Source organism: Myotis lucifugus, unplaced genomic scaffold (genome assembly GCF_000147115.1).
Source record: "Myotis lucifugus unplaced genomic scaffold, Myoluc2.0 scaffold_20, whole genome shotgun sequence".
In the NCBI taxonomy this organism is placed as follows: Eukaryota; Metazoa; Chordata; class Mammalia; order Chiroptera; family Vespertilionidae; genus Myotis; species Myotis lucifugus.
Genome location: NW_005871068.1, coordinates 503,251 through 515,112, shown reverse-complemented (window position 1 = coordinate 515,112; position 11,862 = coordinate 503,251). Strand labels below are relative to the sequence as shown.

Here is an 11,862-nt window from a genome sequence, read left to right as displayed (position 1 = left end):
TATATATATATATATATATATATCTCCTCACCCAAGGGTATTTTGTATTGATTTTTTTTTAGAGAGAGAGGAAGAGAGAAAGAGAGAAACATCGATCGTTTGTCTCCCGTACGTATACCAACCGGGGATTGAATCTGAAACCTGGGTATGTGCCCTGACTGGGAATGGAACCCACAACCCTTCAGTGCATGCGACGACACTCCAACCAAGCCACACCAAACAGGGCCCATTCACTTCTTGTAATTCTCCTCTGCAGCCATTTAGAGTTCTGTCAACCACCAGCTTGAGTCCAAGATGACAAAGACTGAATCTTGCTTGAAAGGCAGAGGGGAATGAAGGGATGTGCTGACTTATAAGCTTTTTGTGGGTCTTTATCTCTGAATAAACAGTAATAATAAATGCATTTATTGAGTATTTACTATGTGGGAGGCATCTTGCTAAATGCTTTAATATGTTATCCTCACAATAATCCTGTGAGCTTGATACTATTATTTTCCTATACTTCGGAAGAACACTTGCCCCAGGTGACACAGCTACTAGTAAGAAGCAGGAGAGCTGGGATCTGAAGGCAGGATCTGCACCAAAATGTCTCCATAGCAGGTACTCAGTAAACTTTTGTTGAATGTATACACAGGATCCACCTAGGAAGCAGCTTGGAGACCGGCAAGGCAAGGGGCATTATAGCAATTTCTCTGATGAATTGATTGTTGCAAGCATATGCCAAAGCTTTACTTCAAAGTTGCTTTAAGAGTCTTCAAAAAGTCAGCTCAAACACTTAGAATACGAGAAAAATGTGGTTAGATAATATTGTTAGGCCAGGTACAAATGGTCATTAAACAATGTGACATGGCTTATTTAGTGAGACAAGTAAATCTAATTTCCCAGAAGGGGCTCTTCATCTCATAGTTCATCAGAAAATCACTCATATGTTTTATGAGAAATGCTTCCCAGAAGGGGCCACTCACACCAGAGCACAAAGCCGTCCCAGCGTGGGTTTGGGATTATTTTCTTTCACAGAAGCATTTCTCAACCTCAGGACCGCAGACATTTGGGCCGGATAACTCTTTGGGGTGGTGCTATCCTGGGTACTACTGTAGGATGCTTAGAGCAACACTGCCCCCTATGCACAAGATGCTAGTGGCACCACCTCCTCCTGGTTGTAAAACCCAAAACCATCTCCACTTATTGCCAAATGTCCAGCAGGGGGAAGATATGGCCTACTGCCCTCCATTGAAAACCACTACTTTAGACCCTGGATCCTCAGTGTGGTCCATAGACAAACAACAGCATCCTTTTGGGGGTTTGCTAGAAATGCACACCCCAGGTCCATCCCGGACCTCCTGAATCAGAATCTGCAATTTAACAAGACATTGGACAAGCGCTTGCTTCTAGGCAAGTGGTTCTCAACTGTGGCTGTACAGCAAAGGCTTAGGGAGTTTTTAAAAAAATACTGATATCAGCCCCAGAGATTCTCATGTCATTGGTATGAGGCATCCTTTGCTTTGGGAGTTTTAAAAACTCCCTAGGTGATTCTAATGTGCAGCCAATTTGAGCTCCTGTTCTGTGTGGTTAAAAAAAGTACCTCACAACTGTGGGAGTGATTTACAATAGCCTATAAAAAAGACCCCACACTTCCAAAGTGGCTATAACTAACTTTTAAAATAACTGTGGGAATGATTTAGGGGAAAAATGAAGTCATTGATTAAGCTTCCCCAGATAGCATTTCAAAAGTCAGAGCGATCAAAATCATCCCACAAAACCTTGCTGATTAAAAAAAATTGTGTACTTGAAAAAAAATTAAATAGAAAACTCGATCAAGAAAATGGTTTTCCACGAAATGTAAAGAGCCCATGCAAATTGGGAAGCAAAATTCTAACACCTTAATAGATAAACAGATAATGGAAATGAGCTCACAATTCTCAAAAGTGGATGTGTAATTAGTAGAGATGCATGAGAAAATGTACAGCCTCACTAGTAATCAAAGGGATGCTCAAAAAAACACAGTTATCCATTTTCTGATAATAAAATTCACAGAGATGAGTGGGAAAAACGATAATGAAACAGACACTTGTTCATTCTTTCAATGGATGTTGAGTGTCCATTGTATAGCATGCACTATACTGGCATGGATGATGAGGATATGGGTCTTTGTAAATGGAGAAAGGCCCAAACCAGTTTGGCCTAGATGGAAGCCATCCTAAAGAAAATGTTCATGAGAAAAAGTTTTGTTCATTTATTATAGCAAAATTGATTAGGAAACTAAGTGTCCAATAAAATGTTTTTGATTAAGTAAACTCTGGTGTATCCACCTAATACAACATGGATACTATTTGTAATATGTTGAATGAGAAGTGAAAAACACAATCATCCTTGGCCAGGTAGCTCAGTTGGTTGAGCGTCATCCCTTACACCAAAATGTTGTGGGTTCAGTTCCCAATCAGGGCACATACCTAGGTTATGGGTTTGATTCCAGGTCGGGGCATGTACCGGAGGCAACCAATCCATGTTTCTTTCTTTTCTCTCTCTCTCTCTCTCTCTCTCTCTCTCTCTCTCTCTCTCTCTCTCTCTCTCATCAATAAAAAACATATCCTCGGTTGAGGATTAAAAGATAATGCAAACAATAGAAAACTGGAAAAATGGTTCAGTGATTGACTACATTTTAAAGATGCTACATTGTTTCGTCCCCACATCCAAAACACAATATACATTTGGATATTTAAAGCTCCGAGGGGCCCTAAAACTATGAAAATGGTTTATCATTGCTTAACCCAGTATTTCTCAATTTATCTAACCATGGAAAGTTTGTTTTTCTCCCCTCTCTTGCCCTCCCTTTCTTTCAAAACTTAAACTTGTTTTATCACCTCTTGGAACTAGTTTTTCTCAAAGAAACGACCAAAACCTTGATGATATGTTGGCATGTAAGGTAGTATTTAAGAGCTATGTTAAATTAAAAGCTATACACATGGGTATACACATATGAAAAATTCATCAAGCTGTTCATTTAAGACTTGTGCATTTTACTCTATAAAAATATTTAAAATAAATCCTGCTAAATTAGGAGAAGGCAAGACATTTAAAAAATTTAATTTTGGTGTTCATTAGCACAAGAACAGGAATGATAAGTAAAATTATTGATTCACTACAGATATATTTCCATGTATCACTTGTTCCTGCAAGGTGACTCTATATGTACAGATTACTTATGCCCATTATATATGAGTTTTAAAGGAGGTTAGTGTAGGGGAAAGAGCTCTCCAGACAGGCTTTTAATTCTGGACCAGTCATTAACTAGCTGTGTGACCTTGGACAAGTGACTTAATCCTCTGAATTTTAATTTCCAAATTTCTAAAATGAGGAGAAATACTGAAACTCTAGTTCCATTCACTTTTGAAAGTAGTTTTACTATTTTAGAAGATTATAAAATGTTATAGTTATATCTTTGCCTGATGGTACATCAAAGGCCAGGTTTTTATTGGGTTCTGAATTTTTGGGCCACTCACTACCACCATCTATCTACACTAATAAAAGACAAAGATGCTAATTGACCATACCTTTGCTATACCCACCAGCCAATCAGAGCGACTATATGCAAATTAATCCAACCAAGATGGCGGTTAATTTGCATATACTGGATGGGAGCGAAGACTGAAGACAATGTAGAAGGAAGCCAAGCGCTACAGAAGGGAGCAAAGTAGAGGTGGCAGAGACAGGAACGGAGCCAAGGCAGCGGAGGCAGGAGGCGAGAGGCGGGAGCGGAGCCAGGGTGCTGCGGGCGGCTGGGGCACGGCGGGCGGCCGGGGCGCTTGCAGTGGGGAGGCAGAATAGGCCCTTGACATCAGGGAGGTGCGGGACCTGAGCACTTGGCGCAGAGGGATAGGACAGGCTCCATGGGAGGGAACAGAGTGGAGCTGCACTCACACTCAGCCTCGGACTTCAGTTTCCTGTTATTTCAGGTGGCCCTCCCTGCCTTCACTGGGTTGCAAGGTTCAGCTCAAAAGACTGAGAGCCTCCAGGGTGGTTGGGAAGGCAGTTGCGGGGGGTGGGGGGGTGAGGCTGGTGGGCGAGCGGATTGGCTGGAGGTAGGGCAGCACGGCTCCCAGATTGGCTGGATTCAACAGGGCGGGGCTAACCTTTGAGAGGTGCGAGGGGAAGTGTAAGGGAGTGTGCACTGGCATGTGCCACCGGCCTGCCGGCTTTACTCTTGCACGTGACTGTGGTGGCGGCAGCGGTTACTACCCGAGCCCAGACAGAGCAGAGGCCGGTGGAACAGAAGGACATCCCGGCATCCCGATACCAGATGGCGTGGCCCGCAGGTCATGGCCAAAGGGGAGGGCGCCGAGAGCGGCTCCACAATGGGGCTGCTACCTATAGGCATCCTCCAAGTGGGTGAACACCAGGCCCAGGGAAGGTGAGAACCTGGCATCCGGTGGAGGGCAAGGGGTGGCAGCATCCGTGAAGCATGCGAGGTGTCGGGGCGGTGGACATGGCCCTGATGGCAGGCTAGGCCTAGGGGACCCTACACACGCACAATTTAATCGTGCGCTGGGCCTCTAGTATATATATAAAAGACTAATATGCTAAGTGTCCCTCCTACCCTCCGACCACTTGCTATGATGCACAATGACCATCAGGGGGCAGAAGCTCAACACAGGAGCTGCCGAGCTGCAGTGACTTGGCAGCGGCTGTTCTTGGGTGACGCACCCTGAAACCAGAGAGGAGGGAGCCCGATCCCTTGCGGGGCCACACGATTCCACCTTTGGTTGTGGGTTATGTTGTTGCTGGGGCACTGTTGGCCCCAAATCTGGTGACTGCACACTTGCATTTGCGTTGCACACCTTGTACGACAGCAACTTTGCAGAGTGCCCTCTCACACTCCGGGACCCCTTGGGGGATGTCGGAGAGCCAGTTTCAGCCAAGCCCCGCAGGCCAGGCCGAGGGACTCCACCTGCCAAAGGGACCCTGCAGATGCCCTTCGATCCATGGCGCCACTCCAGGTGCGGCCAGCCGGGGAGGGACCACGGAAGGTTGGCTCTAGGCATGTCCAGCCCGTCTCTCCCAGTCCCACCCAGCCGGCCACCTTCTAATTAACTTCCTTTCAATGTGCACGAATCTGTGCACTGGGTCACTAGTTATTACTATAAAAACAAAAAAACAACTGAGCAAAGTCTATCTGTTGTAAGGTGATCGTCATGACAATGTGCTTTCCTGGATGCCTTCCTGGAGAGAGGCAGGGAGGCCTACATTAGTTTCATAGGTTCTGTTAGCTTCATTTCAAGGAACTGGTTTTCCATTTGGATGTTCCAGAACCCCTGGCTGCTACAGACTGTTGCTAGATAGTTCTAAGAGGATGCTGGGTATTTTTCATGTAAGCACCATTGTCTTTAGACCTCAAATTCTCAGGCCTGAACAACAAAGAAGGGTTTCACTATCTTTAGAAACTCTGAGAACCTCGGTTAAGATAGCAATCACCTTGACTTATTTATTACTTTGGGTTCCCCTGGGCATTATTGAGCTGTGTTTCACTAGGGAAGTCTTGGGTCAGTGTTTCCCAAGTGAAGTCAATGGCCCTTTTATAAATAGGAAGGTCTGTGCTCTGAAGGATGGTGAAAAATTGACCACAAAACCAGGATCCGCCAGTGGTCTTGATTATGCCCCCTTCTCCATCAAGATCTCCCCAAATTCAATGTTATCACAGCTTTTAGCCCCCAGCTCTGACTTGATATCTGATATAACAAATTCTCAATACAATAGGATTTAAAAAACACACAACCTTTTTGAACTTACTTTAATGAAATTTGACCTGGACCTACAACTTGCCTTTGCCTTAAGGTGACTTATATGCTCCACCTCCAGCACATAACACTACTTGGATCTTGATTTCAGGAGCAGAATACGCCCCCTCAAAAAAGTCTCACTCTGTGTGACTCACACCATTCCTGTTTTTGTTAGGTATTGGTTGAAACATTTTAATTTTTATGTTAGCCACACAAGGCTTCATGCATAAAAGCCAAAAGCCAATTTTGGTGGATGTTTCATAGTTTAAGACAAGTTTTTAAAGTTTTTTTTTTTACCAAGTTTTCTTTCTTTTATTTTCTGAGTGGCTGTTTGGGATACCAGAAAGAATTCTGAGTTTGGAGTTGCCTGGGTGCAATTCCAGACTGTGCACTCGCTATCTTCTGACTTTGGTGGGTGAGGTTCCAAGGAGCCTTAGTTGTAGCTTGCACTGCTTTCCTCTTCACATGGTCATGATGAGTGCATGGGACAATGTGTATGAATGTGCTTGATAAACTAGAAGGCTCCACAAATGCCCTCTAACAAGCTCCAAAGCATCAACCAGTTTGCTCTGGGCGCATGGCTGGCTGTTGCATATGAAACTGGACAGAACATAGGCATGGCCTTTCTCTTGACTACTTGAGTGTCACTGTGTTTATGATTCTATGATTTAGCACCACGTAGGAGGAAATAATCATTGTACTGCCCCTGAGTGTGTGTTGAAAGGACAAAATGCAGACAAGTGTTGAATGGAGTCTATTTTATAAGTGATGTATGTGGGGCCATGGCAACCATGAGTAACACAGCTATAAATGGGTCATAGCAAAGCATAAACATCACATGCTCCTCAGCCTGGACATAGAGTGATACAGGGAGATATTGGGCATATCACCTCTTCACTAGCCAAGGTGAGCCTTTTCTAAACTAGAAGTGAGGCTTCTGTGTCTTTTTGTTTTGGGTACAAAAGGTGGCCTGGGTATCTGGAGAGTGACTTTTTAGCAGGGTGCCTCGCATTCCTCTTTTCTCTCACAAATGTCTCCTATGGGAGAACAGGACACAGGAGAAGAGCTGACAGCTGGTGCCTAGGCAGCATAGTAGTGTGGCCCGGGATACCACCCAACACACTTGCATTCCAACAACCTGACAAACAAGTGAGCTTTCCAGCCTGAGCAATTTTAGCTCTGGATCCCTTCCCATTATTCCAAGTTCTAAATTTGAGCACTGACCCAGGTCCCTGGATTCTTGGACTCTTGTATTTCAGTAACACCTAGCCAATTGGAGTACACACCGAGTCCCCCAAGGCCAAGGACAGAAATGCTAGTTCTCTGGGGGCTTTGAACTTTCAGAAGGTCCTTGTGTGACCTTATCCATCATTGGTGTCCAGTGTCCAAGGTTGCTGGGCCCTCTTGGATTCTACTGGGACCTGGGAGGGAGAGGGGAGCTGGGGAATGTGTGCAGGGTGGTGTGCAGAAAGCCAACTGCAATGATTGCTCCATTCCCTCTGCTGCCTCTTGCTTTGCTCTTTCTACAAGGAAGAGTTGGGTTCACTTTGTAGATTAAATGAAGTAATGGTGTAAAGTCAGTGGTGGCATGCCTGGCACAGACTAGATATTCAAAACCAGCAACATCACCATCATCTAGCTGTTCCTCCACCCCCACATAGAGTACAGGCTGACGGCACTGGCCCAGTTTCCCCCTCTTCAGCCAGGTTCCCAGGCTTCCCTTAGGTCACAGACACACTGAGCAAAGGGAAAGAACACTGTTCCCTTGGGCCAGTGTGACATAAAGAATCCCATGCTTTTGCTTTTCTAAATAATACAGCCACCTTGGTGATCCAGGCAAAGTGAATAAAGGTTTGTCTATGTTTTCAAAACTGTCTCAAAGTCAGAGAGGTCCATAAGCTGAACCAGTCGTGAGGGGCATCTTAGGGCTTTTAAACAGTCACTGAAGAATTATTGCAAATGGCTCATCCTAAATTTCACAGGATTAGCCATAAATTCACTACCTGGGATAGATAGGTGGTGGTCAAAATCCATTATCAAGCCTGTTATAGAAATGGTTCCCACTTCTGGGTTGCAGATGGTGCTTCACAGTCTGGTCGCTTCTGGGAGAGAAATCACACCTCATAGAACATGCTTCAGTGACAATTTGCAATGAATCATCATCACCCCTTCGGTGCTGCTCAGAGAAGCCGAAGGAATGTCTCGGCTTCAGGGCAGCTCGTCATGGCCTCTTGCTTAGCCAGACACTGGCCATATGTCAGCTAGGACAGCGACGATAGCAGTAAAATGGCTTGAGCACATACAAGCCATCATGGGGCTATGGCAGACCTGTAACACCATGAGGAGTAGCACATCAAGTCAACACTCCTGATTTACTGCATCTGTTGCCCCTCGCTCCTTCCTGCTGCTTCACATTGCAGAATGTGGGTTTGGCTGTAACTCCAACTTCAGTTCTTATCCTATTCTCACTCCTCCAGTGGTCCAACTCATCAGCCCCCAGGCCCCTGCTATGTGTCAGGTGCTATGATAGGAACTGTGATATAAAAAAGAGTAGGACATGTTCACACCCTTCAGAAGGTCACAGCCTAGTGGCAGGACAGCTATGACAGGAGAGCTATGAGAGGAGAGAGATGATGCATATTAGCAAATAATTACAATGCAGCATGTTACAGGAAGAGTCATGGAGGAGATTTTAGTAAAAAGTTATAAGCAAAGAGGGAGAGGTCTGAAGGCTCTTGTTATGTTACAGAAACAGTAAGTGACCAGCAAACTCAGTGTAGGGTGTATGAGGGAAGGTGGTCAGAGACAAGGCCCACATGTTGGGCCAGGATGAGGCTGTAAAGTTGCTGGTCAACAAAATGCATTTCACCTGGAAATCCTGGACTGGGAAGGAGGTGGAATCTTGCTTCCTCTTGGTGACTAGCATGGACTGAAAATTGAGTTTCTAAAAAATGCTAGAGCCTGGCAGGCGTGGCTCAGTGGTTGAGCATTGACCTATGAACCAGGAGGTCACGGTTCGATTCCCAGTCAGGGCACAAGCCTGGGTTGCAGGCTTGATCCCCAGTAAGGGGAGTGCAGGAGGCAGCCAATCAATGATTCTCTCTCATCATTGATATTTCTATCTCTCTTTCCCTCTTCCTTCCTCCCTGAGATAAATAAAAACATATTTAAAAAAATGCTAGAGAAATAGAAGAGCCTGTGCTAACTGCTGGTGATGATGCTTTTCAGTTCTGAAATCAAAAATACCTTCTACCTTTTCCACTGGTTCGAGAAAAATCCAAACCTTCCCTGTTAGTGGAGTGGACGGAGCTCAAGTTAGGGCACCTAAGTTCAAATCCTAGCTTTTCTATTTACCAGCAATGAGACGTTGAGATACTTACTCTGCTGAATGACACAACAGGCTTTTTAATCTCTAGAGAAATACACAGGACAGGAAAGCTTTTGAAAAGACCTCTACTATAGAATTCTCCTCAGGGCTCAGTGGCCAAAACTGGGTCCCATGCCATCCTAGCTATAAGAGAGCCTGACAAGTGTAGTATTTGACAAGTGCAGTAAAGAGCAAGGGTGAATGTGGCTGTGGATGGATATGGAGAGAGCCACACCACAGTGTCTGCCACAGCAGGGGGGAATATTGTCTGTGGACTTTTCTTTCTTCAGCCATTAGTAATAGGAAAAAATGTGAGCATTCCATTTCTTTTTCTTTTTTTTTGTTAATCCTCACCCGAGGATATTTTTTTCCATTGATTTTTAGGGAGAGTGGAAGAGAGAGGGAAAGACAGAGAGAAATATCGACGTGAGAAAAGCACATAGATTGGTTGCCTCCTGCAGGAGCCCCAACCAGGGCCTGGGCTGGGGAGGAGCCTGCAGCCAAGGCACATGCCCTTGACCAGAATCGAATCTGGGACCCTTTGGCCCGCAGGCCAACACTCTGTCAAACAGTCTAGGGCTGAGCATTCCACTTATTAGAAAATGTTCAACCCATTCACATAAGGGAAGACACACAATGAATGATGCCAAGGAAAAATGAAAAACAAATTTGTAAATAATGTCCCATGATGCCTGATTACGAGAGCTTTTAAAAGAGAAATAGTGCCATATCAATGAGCTTTTGCTGCAGAACCAACCACCCCCAAATCCAATGGCTTAGAACAAAATCATTCTTATTCTGGCTCATATGTTTGGGCTCAGCTGGTCTAGACTGGGATCACTTATGCGTCTGTGGCAGCTGGGGGTTCTGGGCTAGACAGGGCTTGGTTGGGACACATTAGCTGGGGTGGCTCTGTTCCACATATTTCTTGTCCTTCTCCTGGGATCAGCAGGTTAGCTTGGGCATATCCTGCTCATGGTAATGGCAGAAGCACAACAGAATAAACAAAAACATGTGATACCTCTTGAGGCTTAGGCTTAGAACTGGCACACAATCACTTCGGCCTCATTCTGTTGGCTGAAGCAAGCCGTATGGCCAAATATGAGAAATTATTCCTCATTCACCATTAGCAGAATACTAAAAGGTGCCATTGCCATGGAGCTGGTTATAGGGAGGGGAGGAGAACTGGAGCCATGACTGTAAAATGACCACAGGAACGGAAGGTCTTACAAGTCATAAACATAAGGTTAGCATCATACTCTAATTCTTCAGAAGGAAGCTGTCCTAATGTAGTTTGAAATTACTTAAATCAATAGAGCCAAAGTTTATAATTATACTTTCTACTCATAGTTCACTTTGTATTCATGGAATCGAGAGATGAAGTGTTCAAGTTCGATTTTGACTTGTACCCTATCATACCGATTTACAACCTGTCCCTAAAATGATCTCATGAAAACTAAACTAATGCTTCCTTTGGTTTCTCTTTTGCAGACATGATGTGAAGAATTGAAGAGTAAGAGAACAGATTAAAATGAAGATAGCTCACTAAAAATTTTATATATTTGTATGAAGATTATGAACCTCCCGAATGCCTGAGATTAGCAGAAATGTCCTGTTTGTACATTTATATCTCTTCCTTCTAGTTGGCTGCACTTCATACTTTGTCTTCATGTTTGGCACCTTGCAGAACACATAGTTCAAGAATCCACCTCCTGAAGGTGTAGTTTTGAGGAAGAATATGATTTTACAGAGAGGGATATGGCCATATGCATAACAATGATTGTGATTAGAAGCTCTATAAGCTACTTCCCACACTATTTTGGTCATTATTTGGAATGTATTTTAGTTCTTCACCTTCTAAATTATGTCAATAAAGTTTTTATGAGTTCAAATAAATATGCAAGTAAACGTAAAATATGAATCAAAACTAATAAATTTTCATAACTTTAGAGAGATACATATGCCCCCATATGGAGAGAAATTCTATCTAATAAAAGCCTAATATGCTAAGTGTCCTACCGTTTCTTCGACTGTTGGACCAGTCGCTATGATGTATACTACCACCAGGAGGAAGATGCTCCAACTGGTAGGTTAGCTTGCTGCTGGGGTCCTCCCGATGGGGTCTGGGTGAGAAGGGCCGGCACACCCTGGAACCCTCCCACAGTCCCTCCCTGCCCTGGTGGGGTCCCTACACCTGGCCTGCGGACATCCCCCAAGGGGTCCCAGATTGCGAGAGGGCACAGGCCAGGCCGAGGGACTCCGTGCACCAGGCATCTAGTGAGATATAAGAGCCAGTCAAAACCTACATTGTCTAAGTGGGGGCTGGTCATTGTGAATTATTGGGTACCGTGAGTAAAACTATAGCTGACTGATCAGTGCAAATGAAGTTAAATATTGCCTAAGGAATTGGTCATCGCTGATATTCCTCCTCCAAGGAAAACTTTATAGTGAGTGCATTTTACTTCCATAGAGGCTCAGAAATTCTCTTTGCCCAGATGAGATAGAGTTCATTATAAGGTACAGTGAAATAAAGCTGGGGGATTAGAACAAAAGAGAGGGACAGATCATAACTTAGTTGTCCTAAGAAAGATGAACCGTATCTCCTGCTGCTAAGATGAAGATTCTCTAGGAAATTTAATCAATGGCCAACATGATCGATCAGAAACCAGAAGGAATCATCCCTGCCCCTCTAGAGTTTTCTGATCTTCCTAAGATCACCAG

At 44.4% G+C, this 11,862-nt stretch overlaps 1 protein-coding gene across 1 annotated transcript in view; it reads left to right on the top strand.

Annotated features, from left to right (window-relative positions):
- The window catches only part of SMPX (small muscle protein, X-linked), a 51,301-nt gene extending 40,158 nt beyond the window's left edge, over positions 1–11,143 (top strand). The window contains exon 5 of the mRNA XM_006085614.3: positions 10,633–11,143. The gene's annotated coding sequence lies outside the window, so the exon portion shown is untranslated. The remainder of the gene's footprint in view (positions 1–10,632) is intronic.
- Positions 11,144–11,862: the final 719 nt, after the last annotated feature.